Source organism: Drosophila kikkawai, chromosome X (genome assembly GCF_030179895.1).
Source record: "Drosophila kikkawai strain 14028-0561.14 chromosome X, DkikHiC1v2, whole genome shotgun sequence".
In the NCBI taxonomy this organism is placed as follows: Eukaryota; Metazoa; Arthropoda; class Insecta; order Diptera; family Drosophilidae; genus Drosophila; species Drosophila kikkawai.
Window position 1 is genome coordinate 16,988,928 of NC_091733.1, and position 16,847 is coordinate 17,005,774.

At 34.0% G+C, this 16,847-nt stretch overlaps 1 protein-coding gene across 8 annotated transcripts in view; it reads left to right on the forward strand.

Moving 5' to 3' along the window:
• The window catches only part of dnc (phosphodiesterase dunce), a 123,205-nt gene that overhangs the window by 6,848 nt on the left and 99,510 nt on the right, over positions 1-16,847 (forward strand). For 3 of the 8 annotated variants that reach the window (XM_017162584.3, XM_017162586.3, XM_017162587.3), the window contains exons 1-2: positions 4,748-4,926; positions 7,670-7,930. The exons of 4 other annotated variants lie outside the window; for them this stretch is intronic. The gene's annotated coding sequence lies outside the window, so the exon portion shown is untranslated. Of the gene's footprint in view, positions 1-4,747; positions 5,187-7,669; positions 7,931-16,847 lie in introns of those variants that run through there. One more of the 8 variants, XM_070288087.1, reaches the window with a different exon arrangement.

Genomic DNA, 16,847 nt, shown 5'->3' on the forward strand with positions numbered 1-16,847 from the left:
TTAAATATTGTTTCTTTTTTTTTTTGGCAGAATATAATGAAATTTTCCACAAAAATTCAGTAGATAAAAGTCTCAGCAGATGAACAGACATTTCTGTATACTTTAGAATTGAATTTCAGTTAAAATAGAAAATGAAGAAGGCTTAAAGTTAAGAAGATTAAATGATTTTCAGAATTAAATATAGAAAGGTTTAAACATACAATGAAAATTAACAATAAATAAAACGGAATTTTATACTTTAATATAGAAAGAAAATTAATTTTGTTTATTTTATTAAATATTTATAAATATTTATTTTAGTATATTTATTGTTTAGTAAGTAAAGTAGTTATAAATATTATCAATAATTTAATTAAACAGTTAAAAAAGGATTATTTGTCCCAATTTAAAGGGATATTTTTTTTTTAAATTTACAATATTTCAGATAGAAGTTTTTCTTAAAAAAAAAATCCAATTTAATTAGAAAATGTTATTATATAAAATCAAATAAATTTATTATCGTAACTATAATTTTACTTAATTAAATTAATTTTTGAAAATTAAATTTTGTATTTATTAAATTTATTTATCCAAATTATTAAATTTCAACGATAATTAAGACTTTCCATTTTAAATGAAATATATATTTTTTCACATTAAACAATAGTTTAAAAAACCAAGTTTAAAAAATAAATATTTTTACTTTTAAAAGCAAAGTTAAAATAATTAAAAAATAAATTATTGTTTTATTGAATATTGAATATATTGAATTTTATTGAATTTATTCATATTTGACGTTAAGTATACGCCATGTTGAACAGCTTTAAAAAGCTCAACGCAAAAGAGCTTTCATGCTCAAAGTTCTCATTTTATTTTTCCTAAATTCACAAAATTTTTTCGGTAACTTTCTCCTTTCACAACACAAAACTTTCACCACACCCCCGCGAAGCTTTCCCCAGACATTTTTACCTGGAAAAAATTTTTCACCAGCTACACCTCAGCCTATGGCCAAACCCCAAAAGCTTTTAAAGCTAACGCCTACCTTTAAGCCAAATCCATTCAACGATCCCGCGAGCTATTAACGGGAATTGTGCGGAAATTGACTGCCATAACCTTGACATTCGAGGTGGGCTAGGCGGAAGTTGGTCCAAAGGTTAGCCGCTGCACCTGACAGCGGCACGTTGGTGCCTGGTGGCTGGTTATCGGGGTGCTTGGTGCTTGGTGCTTCTCGCCTCACAATGTCCTCGAGGAGACAAATCAAAGAGTTCGCCGCCCCCACAAGCTGCCAGGCAAATAGAATCTTGCCGGTAAAATAGGAATATAAATATATATGTATATATTATGCACTTAGCAGCCAATTTCCCCATCTCTTTGAGGTTGAAGACCAAGGCTACACTGGGAAAATAAATGCACTCTAAAAGGGGTTAAGAAACAGGGTGATAAGTAAAAAATAAAAGTATATTTTGGCTTGAGATTATTTGTTTTTTAAATACTTGTACGTAAATTCTTGGCCAAAGGCAAAAATTTGCTATTATTTAAATATATTTTTTTTTAATTTTTTATAATTCATTTTTGTTACTGTGTCAAAGCGTAGCAAGCACACTCCGTTTGTGCACCATTTTTGGGTGGATAGTTGCCACTGCGGTTGTCACCTGCCAGGTGTTTCTGCAACACAGGATATTGCGGTTGGAGATGTGGAAAAGCCAAAAGGTTTTTTTCTTCGCTCCGGGAGTTATTCAATATAAAAGCAAAAAAAGATAACACTTGCTGAATATAAAAAGCTTGGTCTGGACAGAGGTTTATATCAATTAATTACCTTTTAATAATTTCAAAATTAGAAAAAGGGAAAAAGATGCCTTATAAATAACAAAAGAACTATTAAAACCAACTTCACATATTTTTAAAAATTAAATAAAAATTTAAATACTTTCTTAATAATATTTTTAAATAAAGCATTTACAAATAATTTCTTAAATAAATTAAATTAAATATGAGTCATAAAGTAATGAAACAAAAAAAGCATAATTACTGGACTTTTTCATCAAAGGCGAAGAACTCTCCGTAAAAAAATTATAAAGAATATGCAGGTGCAAGGCATACCTGTATTTTTAAGTACATACATATATGTTCGCATTCATGACTCAATTATCTGCAATTGTTATTTGTTTGTCCTCATTTTACATACGTAATGAAGTCTGGTTCACAAGCAAATATTTTTCGTATTCCATGTGAATTTCTTGGAAAATATATACCCCACCGCCCACCGTCATGTCCACCTGCAGCCCAACTGAATTAATAACAATTTTCCCCACTTATTTCTGTCTTTTTCTTTCTTTCAGGTGAGTTTTTCATGTTTTGACTGTATTTTTGTGTGGCATAAATTGTAAGTAAGACAAATTTAATTTAGTTATAATTAATACAATAAGGTTTAGGCAAATATTTATTAATTAAGATAACAGTTATTATGATGACATATTTATTCATTAGATTTATATATATTTCCCAACTAATTGCCTTCGTTAAAAATTTAGTTATAATATTCTGAAAATTCTGCTCAAACCCCAAGGAACCTCCTCTGACCATTTCATTAGGGAATCTGGTTACTAGGCTTGTCCCTACAATTACTGTAACCCTCTGCCGGTTTTAACATTGTTGCATGTGGCACATGCACCACAGAAGCCGGCCGGATGTCAGTTCGTCAATAATTGAGGGCCACAGGGGACGGCAGGCAGGGCCAAAAGGTCCTGCTTCGACATATTCAATCAATTTAACTGACATTTTCTATATCTATGAGCCGCTTTCAATTATGTTAACTATGAAATGGATACTGGGAAATGAAGCTGACTGACGAGGGGGGGATTGAAATACAAGCAATTATTTTTAAAACAAAAACTAGTAGGGGAAATATCCTGTTTAATCACTCTTTTAAATAACCTAAATTAAGTTATAATGCTCTCTAGAACACCCTTTTAGGCACCTTTAGGAATGTTAAATATTTCTTTTCAAGTAATATATACTTATATATAATGCCGACTTGTATAATCGCTTGCCCAACTTGGCTTCATTACGAAACTACGGCCAACTGGCCAAGTTAATTACGAAAGAGCGATCTTTCCATTAAACAAAGCAAAACACTTGCACAAACTCAATTGGAATGGAAATAAAAGAAATGAAAAAGAAAAGAAATGAAAAGAAGCGAAGAGAAGCGAAGAGAGGAGAGGAGAGGAAAAAAACAGAAAAGAAACAAATGAAAAAGAAAAAATATATATAACGAGAACAAACAAAGACAAGAGGAAGCAAACAATTTCGAAATGCTGAAACAAAAATTGACTTAGAAACTTTAACTGCATAATGGAAGCTCTGGCGGAGGCTAGCTCCGGAAAAGCTGCGAAAAGTGGGTATAAAATTGAAAGCGGAAGTGGCCAAGGACCTGGGCTGTCACACAGGCAAAACTTTCCATTTCCATTGGGATAAAGGAGCTGCGGACCAGCGGCATTCATTCCCTGCAGCGCCTGATAAATGTTTGCTAATTTCGTTAATCATACGCCGCGTTGCCCGTGGCAAAACCCCCGCCACATCCATAGTAGATATATAGACCCATTGTTGTCTGCACCATTCGGATGACTAATGCTCTGGGGAAGCTAAAGCTGAGGCTGCATCTCTCCATCATCACGATTCCCATCACCATTTTGTTGCCAATGCAGCTTAGCCCCAGACTCCCGGACTCCCGGGGACTCCTGTTTTCCTCCGCTTTTCATTTTTATTGAAAGGCCCAGTCAGCTAGCTAGCTGGCGAACATGTTAGCCTGGTCGTCGAGAACCGCCAACTAACACAACCATCAATTGGCCAGGTCTCAGGCCAGCCGGCAACATGTTGGCTCGTCCAGAGCTATTTGCTGAATGAACAGTGTCTCGGGTGGTAGTTAAAATCGAGTTTTAGCCCTAGAAAATATTAAGGAAAAATTAAAGTAATTGAGTTAGGATTTGGATTAATACTTGACAGACACTTTGCAGCACATTCCTTTTTTTTAAGACTTTAAATTGGGGATAATATCCAACAAAATATCGATATATGGGTACAATATTACAGAATTCGATATCTAATTTTATTTTTTAATTTTTTCTTTCTTAGATGTTTAAGCTAAATAACATTTTCCCAATATTTTTCGATAATATCGATATCTTAATGTTAAATTCGATATTTTTCGATATCCAAAATTTCTATATGATATTAATATTACGTTTTAAAAGAAGTCTTAAATAAATAAAATACAATTTTTCCAATGTTTTTCGATAATATCGATATTTTAAAATTTAATTCGATACTTTTTCGATATTTACAATTTTGATATATAAAAGTTTAAAATGTATCAAAAATGATATGCATTCGCCATATTTTCCACGATTTATAAAATACTTTTTTACCTTTTGCTAAACAAAATTCCCTGGCTTAAGTATCTAAACAAATTCCTTCACAAAAAATGTGTTAATGCAACCACGGCTTTGTGGCAAACATTCTGGCAGCCTGGCTTTCGATTTAGTCTATTTGTTTGATTTACGTTTGCACATTGCCTGCCAATCGGCATCGAGAACGCAATTTTGGGATTTGTTTTGTTTTTTTTTTTTTTTCGATAGAATTCAGACACCGCATCGAGCGTGTTTCGAACCTGTTCAAGTTCAAGCGCGTTCGAGCATGTTCGAGCCGTGAAAGCCAACTGAATTCAAAAGCATTTCCGACCGCTTATCGCGTTGCCAGTTCAGTTGCAAATCAGACGTCTATCGTGGGAGTCGAGCAACAGCAGCAGAGCAGCATAAAGCATTAAGCATAGCAGCATAAAAGCATTAAAGCATAGCAGCATAGCAGCAAACATCGGAGCAACACAACAGCAGCAGCAGCAACACGACATCATCTCAACAAAGCAGCAACTCATCTTAACGTTCGTTCCCAGTGCGTTTCAAGCCTATTTTTTTCCAAGTGCCAACTCTTTTTTTTCCCCGTGTGTGACGACAAAATATAGAAAAATATATAGAAAATATAAAAAAATAAAAAGCCAAACGAAATTGTATACGAAATGAAGCAAATCAAAGTGCAAAGACTCTCCAGTGAAGTGAAGTGATCGCCATATAGGAACTATCGCACAAAACTTGTTGCAGCCAAAGCGTTAAAACTTGTTGCAGGGCCCACCACAAAACCTAGAACCTAAAAAGGTAACTGAACAAAACCGCGGGGGAGTTTTTTTCATTTGATCAAAAGCAAACCAATAAAAAAATATAAAATAAAACGATCAAAAATAGGCAAATGACAAAGTGCCATAAATAGAACCAAATCGAAATTGAAAAAGTAACAAAAAACTAATCGCCTTTATTGATTGTTATCATTTGTTTCCCATAGGCGATTTGCTGATTAATATAGCGGCCATAAATATTTGTTGTTTTTTTTTTTTTTTTAACACAAACGAAACAACAAAAAAATTGAAAAGCCAAGAGTGCTTATGGTTGATAAGTCAAAAATTGTATAGATGATTAATGATGCTGCCCGGGAAATGTAAGAAAAATAGAGAAGAAGAGCTTTTCCCTAAAGACATTGCAAGAGATCAAAAGGGAAAAGCATTAGGAGAAAAGCCTAATCAGCAAATTAAGGGGAGAGTCAAAAGGTTGATCTTTTAGAGACGAAAATATTTAAATTTGCTAAGAATTTAAAGATTTTTGGTTAACAAATATTGGAAACTTTAAGCCTAAGGAACTTAGAGCTGGTTTTTAAATCTATTATAAAATTTAAATAAATAAATCATGAATAAATAAATATATTTTTCTACTTTTATATTTATTTTAACATTAAAAATTTATCTTCATTCGTATTAAATGGTTTTAAAAATAGGCAGCAATTCCTAGTCTGACTAATTTACCTAAAAAAAATTTAATAAATTCCTATATACCTTTTTAATCTTATAAAATATTCCAAATAAATAAACTTGCCACGGGCAAGTCCACTATCATTGTTTGCTTGAGGCTTAACGTTGCCTGGGAATCGCTAATTTCACATATTCCCCTGAAACCTTATCATCTTGAGTATTTACTCTCCAGCAGAGGAAAACCTAACACCCAAGACTTATCTACACAAATCGCACACTCCAACTAAAGAAGAGCTAATCGAAAAACTTGCATCCAAGACGAGAGTTTTTTGAACCCATCATCAGCTTGTAGAAAAAAGCTTAAGCTGAAACTTTCAAGCGATGACTCAAATAAATCACAATTGCCAAAAAGCAAATAGCAACAAAAGATATATGTATATATATAGAGCAAAGTTTTGATATCGACAACAACAATTAGCGTAATAAACGCATAAACCCGGATATCAAATGGGGGAAAGGGTAGGCTTCTGTTTCTGTTTCAGTTTTAGTTTCTTTCTTTCTTATTTTTCAGTTACTTTGCCCTCACTTAGTCAGCCAAAGAAATGCGGCCGTCTGTCTAAGAATTTTTGGCAGCAATCAAAATTATTATAGAAAGCATATAGCCCAGCAACAACAACTCGCACACAATGTCCCAAGAAAATTAACACATTTTGACGAACTTGTGTGCGGCTGGCAAAACAATTTAAAAATATGTTTATTTCTTTTTTTTTTCTAGAAAATCAAGAAAACTAGAAAAGACAAATGAACGAATAAGGGATGCTCTTTAAGGGTAAAGGTTTTCATTTAATTAAAGTTTTTTTTTAAAGAAATTTATTTTTTTTAATTAAAGAGAAAGGTAATTGTAAGGGGAATAATAGATAAAATAAATAATATAAAATAAAATAAATAAAATATAAATTTTTATAATTCAAAGAGAAATAAAACTCATATTTTGGATAATTTTAGAAATCTTTAAAATTTGTAGTTAGGAAGAAAAATATTTTTTAAGGTAGATAAATTCGTTTAAAAGCCCTAAAGTCTTAATTTTGTTATTTTTTTGTTTAGGATTTATATAGAATAAAAATAGATATATATATATTTAGGGCCCTTTTCCTGTTGAGAAACCTCAAAAAACTTGTAAATTATAGACAACTTCCGCTAATCCCCTAAAAAAGTCCAACTACCCCTGGCAATTCACAGGCAAAAACCTAACAAAAAAAAAAACAAGTAAAGGAAAAAGTGGAAAGAAAATGTTGTACCAGAAGACAGAGGGAACGCACATTCCCGTTGGCTCGAGGAATTCATCAAAATTGAAATGCTTGTGGGTCTGGTGGATAAGTGCTCCTCGTGTCGCATAATTAACGCATTCCCTGGTGCAACCTCCTCGTATTTCTTGCCTCTTTCTCGGATTTGAGAAGCCCAACACAGCACATGATAATCATCGTTGTGCTGTTAGCTGGGCTTAAAATTCATTTCGCTGGCAGCACGAAGGAAAAAAAATATACAGGCCAACACAGAACCGAAAAACAGAACTTATTTATAAAACTGAGCAGTCGAGTGGATGAATATGCCGCTCTCTCCTGCCCGCTCCCATATTGTATTATATTATGTTTTTTTTTTTTTTTTGGGCCCTGAACGATAAAAATAAACCAAAAGCCAAAACGGCCAACGGCCAACGAGACAAAAACAGTTTTTCACCCAAAAAGTCGCAAAGGTGTAAAATGTATTGGGGAAAATAATGAGAGAACAAATGAAAGCAAGCAAGTGAATAAATAAAATGAATGAATATCTTTTTCGCAGAGATAAATACATAAAACGCCGCAGCTAAATTCCTAAGAAATTTGAACACAACAAAAAAAAAAAAGAAAGCTACGTAAAGCTAAAAAGCAATTAAAACAAATTGTGCCGTAAGTCAGGTCGGTGGGCTTACAGGCCAGTCCTCCGGAAAAACACAAAAAAAAAAAATAATAATAAACAGAGAACAACAAAGAACAAGGAACCACCTCCAGCAACACCACCGAAGGATCCAGGACCCTCCCCCCCACCACAACGCCGAAAAAGGTAACCAGGAATTATTTAATTAATATTTCATACAAAACAATCAAAACGAAACTCTCCAAGTAGAAGAGCCTGGCCTCTTGCCCCAATGCTGCATACAAAAAAAAAAAAAAAGAAAAAGACCCCCAACCCTGATTATATATACAATATATATTCCATATTTATTACATTTTTGTGCATATTTTTTTGCAGTCGATTGCATTTGATTCGATTTGCGGTTGAAATTATGAGCAGAAAATATACATATATTCGTATACCGGCGGGCATTGTTTTTGGCAGGCTCCATTGGTTTTTGTGATTTGACTTTTTAGGGTTACATTCTGTTACGCCTGATTTTACAGTGCATTTTCCCGCGTTTTTCCATGCGTTTTTCCCGCATTTATTTATGCGAAAACAATTGAAATCAGCATACAGAAAGCCAAAACTTGTTGAGCGTGTGCTTGTTCATTTATTTTTAAAAGGATAATAAATGCATTTCAGGGGATTAGTTTGTGTTTCTATTTTTTTTTTAGCATGAAACTCTGGCTTAGTTTTCATTTGAATTTCCATAGATTTTCACAAAGATTTCCCTTTTAATGCGATTTATTCTGAAACTGAAAACCCTTTTAATTAGTCTGTAATTAATAGTCCTTTGCCTCGATTATTATGCATATAATCTGTGTGGGAAATTCATGAATACCTGCCGCCGGCATTTAGTAGGGTTTGTTTCTTGATTGTTATTTCGTTATTTCATTTTGGGCCTTAATTAAGCATTTATGCTTGAGCCTCAGTTTCGATTGTAATTGCTCGAAAATGCGTTGGTCGGACTGCTCATTCTCGGAACCGGATCCACACTCATATGCCACTCGCCGAGAGTGGTTCTTGAGGGAACACCACAGCCACCACCTCTCTCACCCACTCAGAGGCCTATCAGGAAAATGCATCTGCAGAAATGTCTGCCAGTCGCTGGCGATGAAGAGGCCGATGAAAGTGGGCATATTACGGCCACAGTGCGGGGCAAAAACTTAGCAATCGGGGAAAAATAATTTAAAATTAAGAAAATACAGAGTGCCAGGGTTTTTTGCAATTTTTAGTTAAACTGCACAATCTTAACCCTAACTTAATTCCTTTTTTTACATCTTTAAAAAAAAACCCTTACTTCGCAGCAGGTTTTTAAATTTAAAAGAAATATATGTTTATGTAGTATGTATATATTAAAAAAATATTAATCACACAAAAAATTAATCACAAAACAGAAATGCGAAATGTTTCATAATCGCAGGAAGTAGGAGGAGGAGAAGAGTGCTGGGTGGAGGGTGCTCGGATGGCTGGATGGTGACCACTAACCGAACGATAAGATAGCAACCCCCTCAATGCGATAGAGAGCCGGCGACTTAGGGCCTGAAGTAGGCATTTCGGGGACAAGAGCTCCGCAAGCCCCAAAAAATTATACAATTCACACGGTAGATAACACCCGGAATCAACTCAAGTGAAGGAGTTTAGCCCGGCGTGTGACATAACCGGGTGTCCACTGTACCTACAATCCGATCTGAACCGGTTGACGCATATTAAATCGGTCGGCGACATTGCGACTAGGAAGGCCAGTGAAACTTGTATATGTACATATATGTTTCACAACCCCGCCACCACCTTCTCCCGAAAAAAAGGGAAATAAATTGAAAGAAAAAAATCCATAAAAATCTTGACGCAAAGATAAGCCGAAACGCATTCGTTGTGATGATTAGATTTCGATCCAAAGATATAGATTTATTTCGATTGCCCATCGTCACGCGATTTAAAGCGATCGGAATAAATGTCGAAATATTTGAAATAGGTTTTAAGCAAATTACTTATCGATATATCATAAAGGTAATATCGATATTTGCCATAATAGATCGAGTAATTATTTATATATCGTTATTCCTCGCGATAAAATATATTTATTCGATATATCTTACACTGAATACCGATATATTTAATGAGATAATATATCGATTATTTTTTGTATATCGAAAAGGTTGGCTCTATTTAAAGAGACTGAGAAAACCTAGCAATATATATGAAATACAAATCAATTATCGATCAATCTTATAACTGATATCGACATAAAATAATAATATGTTTAAAACAATAAAATGTCGATTTATTATTAATCTTACCTTAAACTGTTTCTTGGTATCTAGCTTTTTAACCTAATTTATATATAGATTGGTATATATCGATATATTTTCTATCACTTTACAAATAACGAAGAATTCCTTGCCGTTTTCTTTTACCAACCATTCAAATTGATTGGCAAATTAAGAGCACAAACCACAGCTTCGAAACAGGATTGTCAAAATAAAAAGGAATCCCCAGGACTTGCGAAAGAAAGAAAAATGCCAGCACATGTGTCTTCAATTTACATTTAAATGGAAAAAATGTTGAAACGTTCGATCGGAAGTTCGGTGCCATGCATTCCCTGGCTCTCTTATGAGTCACATTTGCAAGGCAAATGATTTCTTTTTGAGGTATTCATTTATTTCCGAATGAGTTTGCCTGTGAGTCATTTTTTGTTTGAGGTTTGACCAGAGCTTAGTCCGAAAATCGAAGCCTAATTATTAGGGTGAATCTGAAATCTATATCTTGCAAATCCCACCATTACTTAGTCTCTCCTAATCCATTCTTTTTACATTTTCCTGGTAAATCCCCTAAAAAGCCAGTTCCCTTGGCATTCACTTAAGCACTCAGCCAGAGTTCTCATTACCTTCTCAGTGCGAATGAGCCATTTTGATTCATTTGCGCCCATTTCCTATGCGGCACGAACTCTGTGTGATTGAAATGTAATTGACAGCCCTGTCTAAGTAGCTCTGCCCGCGCTCTTATCCATTTTTACATCGGTTCACACAAACACACACAGATACAGATACTGAACGCAGATACAGATACACAGATACAGATACAAGATACAAGTCGCAGCTGTTAATGCAAGGCTAGTCATGTGCTTCGATTTATCGACAGCATTTCTATTTGTACTTTTGCCGCAAAATATTTACACAATTGACAGCTGCTTCTGTTCACCGCCCATTTTTCCGACCCCCGCCCTCCCTTTCAGGGTGCGGGTGAGCTAAGCTGCTGAGCTGCTTTATGTGCTCCTCGTACCAAATGAATTATCAAAGCTTATTGTCACATAATCTTTGTCAACATGACTCAGAATACCCTCCACGGAATGCTAAGCCAGCGATGCTGTGAGCTCCGGGTTTTCCCCCTTGGAATACACGGACTTTGGGGGTGACGTTGGGGGTGGGATATTGTTTTTAATAGGGGTTTTTCTTTTGCAGGGAAAATAGAGGGGATAAGGAATATCCTTTTAGGTTTGGGAATACTAATTAAAATTAATTTTGAATATTAAAATTAAATTAATAAACTAAGACAAGGCTGCAATATATTTACACAAACAGTTGTGCTTAATATCACTTTAGGGCAAGACAAGAAAATCCTTTTAAAGCTGCCTTGACATATAAATTATATACTAATCCCTCTTCTTTCTAATTTAAAGGGTATCCTAACCCCTCCATTGCCCTAAAATCATTCTGTGTCTCTGTGTGCGTGCAATTGGGCGTATACGTAATATTTCAATTTGCACTTATTTTAGAGGTCGCCTTGGCTATATCGCTCCTTTTCCTTTTTCCCTACTTTCCTTTACACCTACCCCCCACTTTCTCTTCACTTTCACTTATCTCAGATTATTAAACACGCCGAGGGAATTCACTTGACTCAGTTTTTCAGGTCGTGTCGCCCATTTTCACGAACTGCGGTTGAGTTCAGCCAGGCTCACTATACATTAATATCCAGACCACAGAATTTACACAAAGCCACAGAGAAAGAGAAAGAGTGGCTAGATGGGTGGACAGGGTGGACAGAGGGGGAGATAACCTCAAATCAGTTGAAAAGTTTTGTAATTAAATAGTAATATGAATGCGTCTGGACGTGCCAGCGTTGATAAGAGCCACTTGGTAACAAGTTTAATCAATCATTGACATTCAACAATCTAGCAGCATTTGTTTTGTTGTTGTTGTTTTTCTGTTGTTTTCTGTTGGCCAAGACAGCAGGCGAAAGTCCGTGTACTATATAGATTATATCTGATATCTGTGACAAGAGATGTCGAAAATATAGGCTTATTAATATTGCATCGATATTGGACACTAACTAACGATTGCATATTAAAATTGCATGTTATCGATAAATATGTCGATAAATTATGAATATATATGTTTATTTTGGATTTTTTCAATTTTATAGTTTTTTGTTTTTTTTAAATAAATGAAATGTTTTGCTATTTCTAATTATTTTTCGATTTTTTTTTAAATATTTATATCGATAAAAGACGACCTTTTTTTATCAATATGTCGATATGTCTTATATTTCAATATTTATTTTGTAACACCTTTTCAGACATGAAGTATTCACTTTCTATTATAAAATTAAATTACACAAATTTATCGATAAACAAAAGGTTTCGGTATATTTATGTAACCTGATTTTATTATTAAATTTGATAACATATGTTTAATATCGATGTTTAGCTAAAGGTCTTCACTTTAGGCAAATTTATCAACAAGTCATACTATATTCATATAATATCCAATATTATCGATTGATTTTGATAATCAATATTATAGGAAAGTGTCACTTTTCATTCCGAACTTGCTGTAAATTCTTTGACACCAGACCTTGGTATACTATTTGCATAGAAAATCAAGCAGAAATCGAAGTTGACAAAACGTCGGCATCCATTTTCGTTGGCCATGGCTAATGGCGAAAATTAACGCCCTCAATTTGTGTCAAACCGAAGTTGAAATGGTCAATAGCACTACTGACAATCTGTTGTTTGCCATTGGAATTTTCCAAGGAAATTGCATATAAGAGGGCGGGGTGGACGAATGCGTAACGGCCACCACGATGATGAATTGGTTTTGCAATTGGCCAGCCAAATGTCAAATGCCAAATACCAAATACCGAAGACAGTAACGTAGCCCAAAGCCCAATGTGTGGACCAAGAGTCAAGGATTTGGTCATATAATGACTGATGAATATGTCTGTATTTAAACAGATTTAACTAAACAAAGTAGCCGGAAATGTAAATGTAAAATGCAATAATGAAATTGATTATGACCAGAACCAGTACCTGGTTTTGTGACTAATTAAAAATGTTTTTTGGGAAAATGTAAGAGATAAATCAACAAGAATTATGGCCTGCTTTTTGCAGCTCGTGGTTTTAATTAAAAACGTATTTATTGAATTGCCAAAACGACAAAGTCTTCAGTAGAAACTCGTTGTCCGAGAATCGAGAAATTGAATTGTATATACGAGCGAAAAATACTGTTTCACCTTGCCTCTGTTTCAATATAAACATCGATAAATAATAACTTCTTTCATCTTTTTTTTGTTGTTCTTTGCGGCTGCAAATAATAAAAATTCTATTTCGCAAAAAGTTCAATAATAATAAGCACAACATTTGGGCTTAAATTGTTGTTTATAAATAGATCCCTAAAGGAAATCGAAAGTCAAATTAAAGCCAATATATATGTCTATGGGATCTTCATCAAATTGCGTATTTGTCGAGCATTTCGCTCTCTCGTTTTTGATTGTTAGCTGACATTGCGCATACGACCTGTTATCTGTTCAAATTAACAAAATAATTGAATTCGATTGTTTGACTTACCAGCTGCCTGAGCTATTCAAAAGCATCAACATTTTCCATAGCATAAAAATCAAGTGAAATTTCTTTGCTTCTTTTTATTTATTTTTATTTTTTTTTTGCATGCCACGCCTCCCGCCTTTTGCTCCGTCTGCCTTCAGCCATTCACTTTCCCACTTGAGCCATCGATTTTCGATTTTCCAGCTGCCTCAATTTTCCTTGGTCTGCTCGCTCTTTTTTCTCTCCCACTCTCTCTCTTTTTTTTTTTGTTGTTTTTTTTCACTTTTTTGTGTTCTCTTTTTTGTATTTTTTCATTCTTTTTGGGTCGCCGAAAACAAATAGGCAAAGTAAAAAAAAAATGGTTGGAATGGCAGATGTGCATTGCAGGTCACGTCATAGCACTTGAATCAGTCCTGGCTATAATTTTTATTACTTTATGAACAGCAATAACCATTATTTCTTGTGTAAAAAATCATTTAAAATTTAAATAGGAGAAAATAAAGAAATATTTAATAAAGTTAAATAATTTTTTGCAATACTTTAAGCCTGTATAATATATATATATATTTATTTTGTTAAAAGAAGAAACAGGCATACAAAGTCTCTCCTTGATATTTTAACCCTTAAAAATTGTTTAATAATTTATTTATAATTAATGATAATAAAATGTTTAATAAACTTAAATATATGAAATTTGAATAAAAGAAACTCATCTATCCCAGTAACTACCTTATATTTTAGCGCCTAAATTTAATTTTAATTTCATATTTATTATTTTTTAAAAACACTTTCCAATGACTCACCCATATTTTCTCCCTCTGTAACCGCCTGATTTTCCCTTTTGATCTGTAATTTGAAATCCATTTCGGAGGCAGTCAGGTGCAGAGAGATAGGGAGAGAGTCAGAGACAATGCCACACGCATGTTCATCAAATTTCACTTAGGATATGCCTTCTCAGATTCGCATTTTGGATTTTTGTGGTGCTTCAGGGCTTCGTCTCTCCGGCTGATTTCTAATTAAAGGGTCTTCCGTGGGGCCACTGTTTCGATTGCCCTGATGATTATCGTTGAGTAGAAAAGCCCCGAAAACATGTGCAGGTTGTCTGTCGTCGTTCATCGTTGTTACCCGTCATCGAGGCGAAATTAATAATCGAACCCTTTGGGAGGAACATCATGTGGTAGCTACAGCTGTCACAGCTTTGGAGGGGGAGTGCTTTCGGCAGAGACAGAGAGAGAGACGGATTGCCAGCGATTTTGTGGTCTGATTTTGTGGCCAAATAATTTGCATTTATGCAATGCAATCGGTATTGAATTTGGTTTCTGGATTTGTGGCTATTCCGGATTTCATTTCCAACAACTTGACAGATTTTGGCCCCGAGTTCAAATGGAATTTCGAGCGAGATTTTCGAAGGTGGGTTGGGGCTTAGGTCTAGTGTTCATATAAACTGAAATTCTAAAAATATTTGAAAGATAACCTAAGGAATTTACCTACGTAAAATTATTCTTCTAAAAACAAATATTATATATATATTCATAAATTTATTTATTACATTTTTATTATAATTTTTGTTTAATTTCAAGTGAAAGCAAGCCAAATTGGTTGGCAAAAACATGTAGTATTTATGTCTGTCTAGAAAAAAAATAAACACATAAATGACACACTTGACCATCCATCAATGGCCATTATGTCATGCAAAATATATATGTATATGGGCTCCTCGACATTTTTTGCTAAATGAATTTTCCAATGAATTCAAAATGATATTCAATTAGAATGTTTGAAACCATTTCAGCAGCAAAAATCAAATCAATTTAAATTCTTTGCTGATAGGAATATTATTAAATTTTTATATTTAAATTGATATCCTGTAAATCTCTTAAAATATTGTCACAAAATCAATTATGTGTAGCTTGAAAATTTCAAATTATTACAATTTAAGTTTACATTGTTTTTCCCAGAAAAAAAGGTCTTAGATCTTTAAAAGTATTTTAATGAGATCCCTTGTTTTTGCATAAACTTTTGCCCTAAATATCTTTCTCCACCTTCTAGGCCATTTAAAATTCTTTTTGTTTTGTTTTCAACCTTTTTTTTCCCATGCTTTTTTTTTTGTGTTGTCTGTGCTGACGGGTTTTGATTCGACTTTCCAATCAGCTACTACCTGTTGTGCATGAATTTTGAATGAGTTTTTGATTAGCTTTTGACATACATAATCCTGAATTTGCTTTAGAATGCTAAAGTTTGGGTTACTCTGGCTCCTTGGGTCAGTACGGAAAATAGGATATATATATATATGTTTATATATCTGAACATATGTGTGTGTGTGTGTAATACATAGCCCAAGCATAGTGCAAAGTTCGTCAAAGTTGTGATGATAATTAATTAGGTTGAAGTTGGACCAGGCTAACTTTATACATATGCCTGCACCATGGGCAGTATATAGCATTTATATAGTTTAAAAACTAAGCTAGATACCTTGAAAATCCTAGTGTAATATATAGAAGAGATAATGCCAGGCAACGGCTAATCCACTAAGAGTTATCGCCCTTGCTTTTCGGCCTATTTTGCGATAGCTCGTTTAATGTCTATGTTATTATTATTGTTACTATTTTTTGGTGTTGTTGTTGTTATTCCTCTTTAGCCGCTTTTCAAATAAAACTGATAAGCAGATAAGGGCTGTAAAAAATAAAACCAAAAGCTGCAAACGACCAGGAATAACTTGTTAACATGACTTTGATTGTGATTTATAGGACACGCACCATAAACTTATCGCGGTAAATAAAAAACGCGCGAGAAAGGTGCAAAAAAAAAATAGAGGAAGGAAAACCCCTAAAAAAGAAATAAAAAAAAACTAAATAAACAAAGAAAAAAATGAAAGTAAATAATTATAAAGCAATCGAAAACGTGTGAGCATTGACAATTGTCTGGGATTATTGTCGAGATATTTGGGATTAAGTTATCAAACGGTTTCTAGAATTATTTCTTGAAAGCCTTTTTCTAATTAAATCCCCATGCCTTCTCTAAATTCCTCTCTATATATTCCCTAAACAATTAAATCTTAATCTATATATACTCTCTAAACAATTAAATCCCTTTTCAAGCACACAACATTAAAGGCAGACCCAGAGCCTTGTTTATCGTTTCAATCAATCGATAAGGACGTATCCTCTCCACTGTCCCAGGACTAGTGTTTAATGTCCAGTATACAAAATCTCCCATCTCCAGATGCTGACCACACAGGAAGTGGTGGGCGTAAAACTCAAC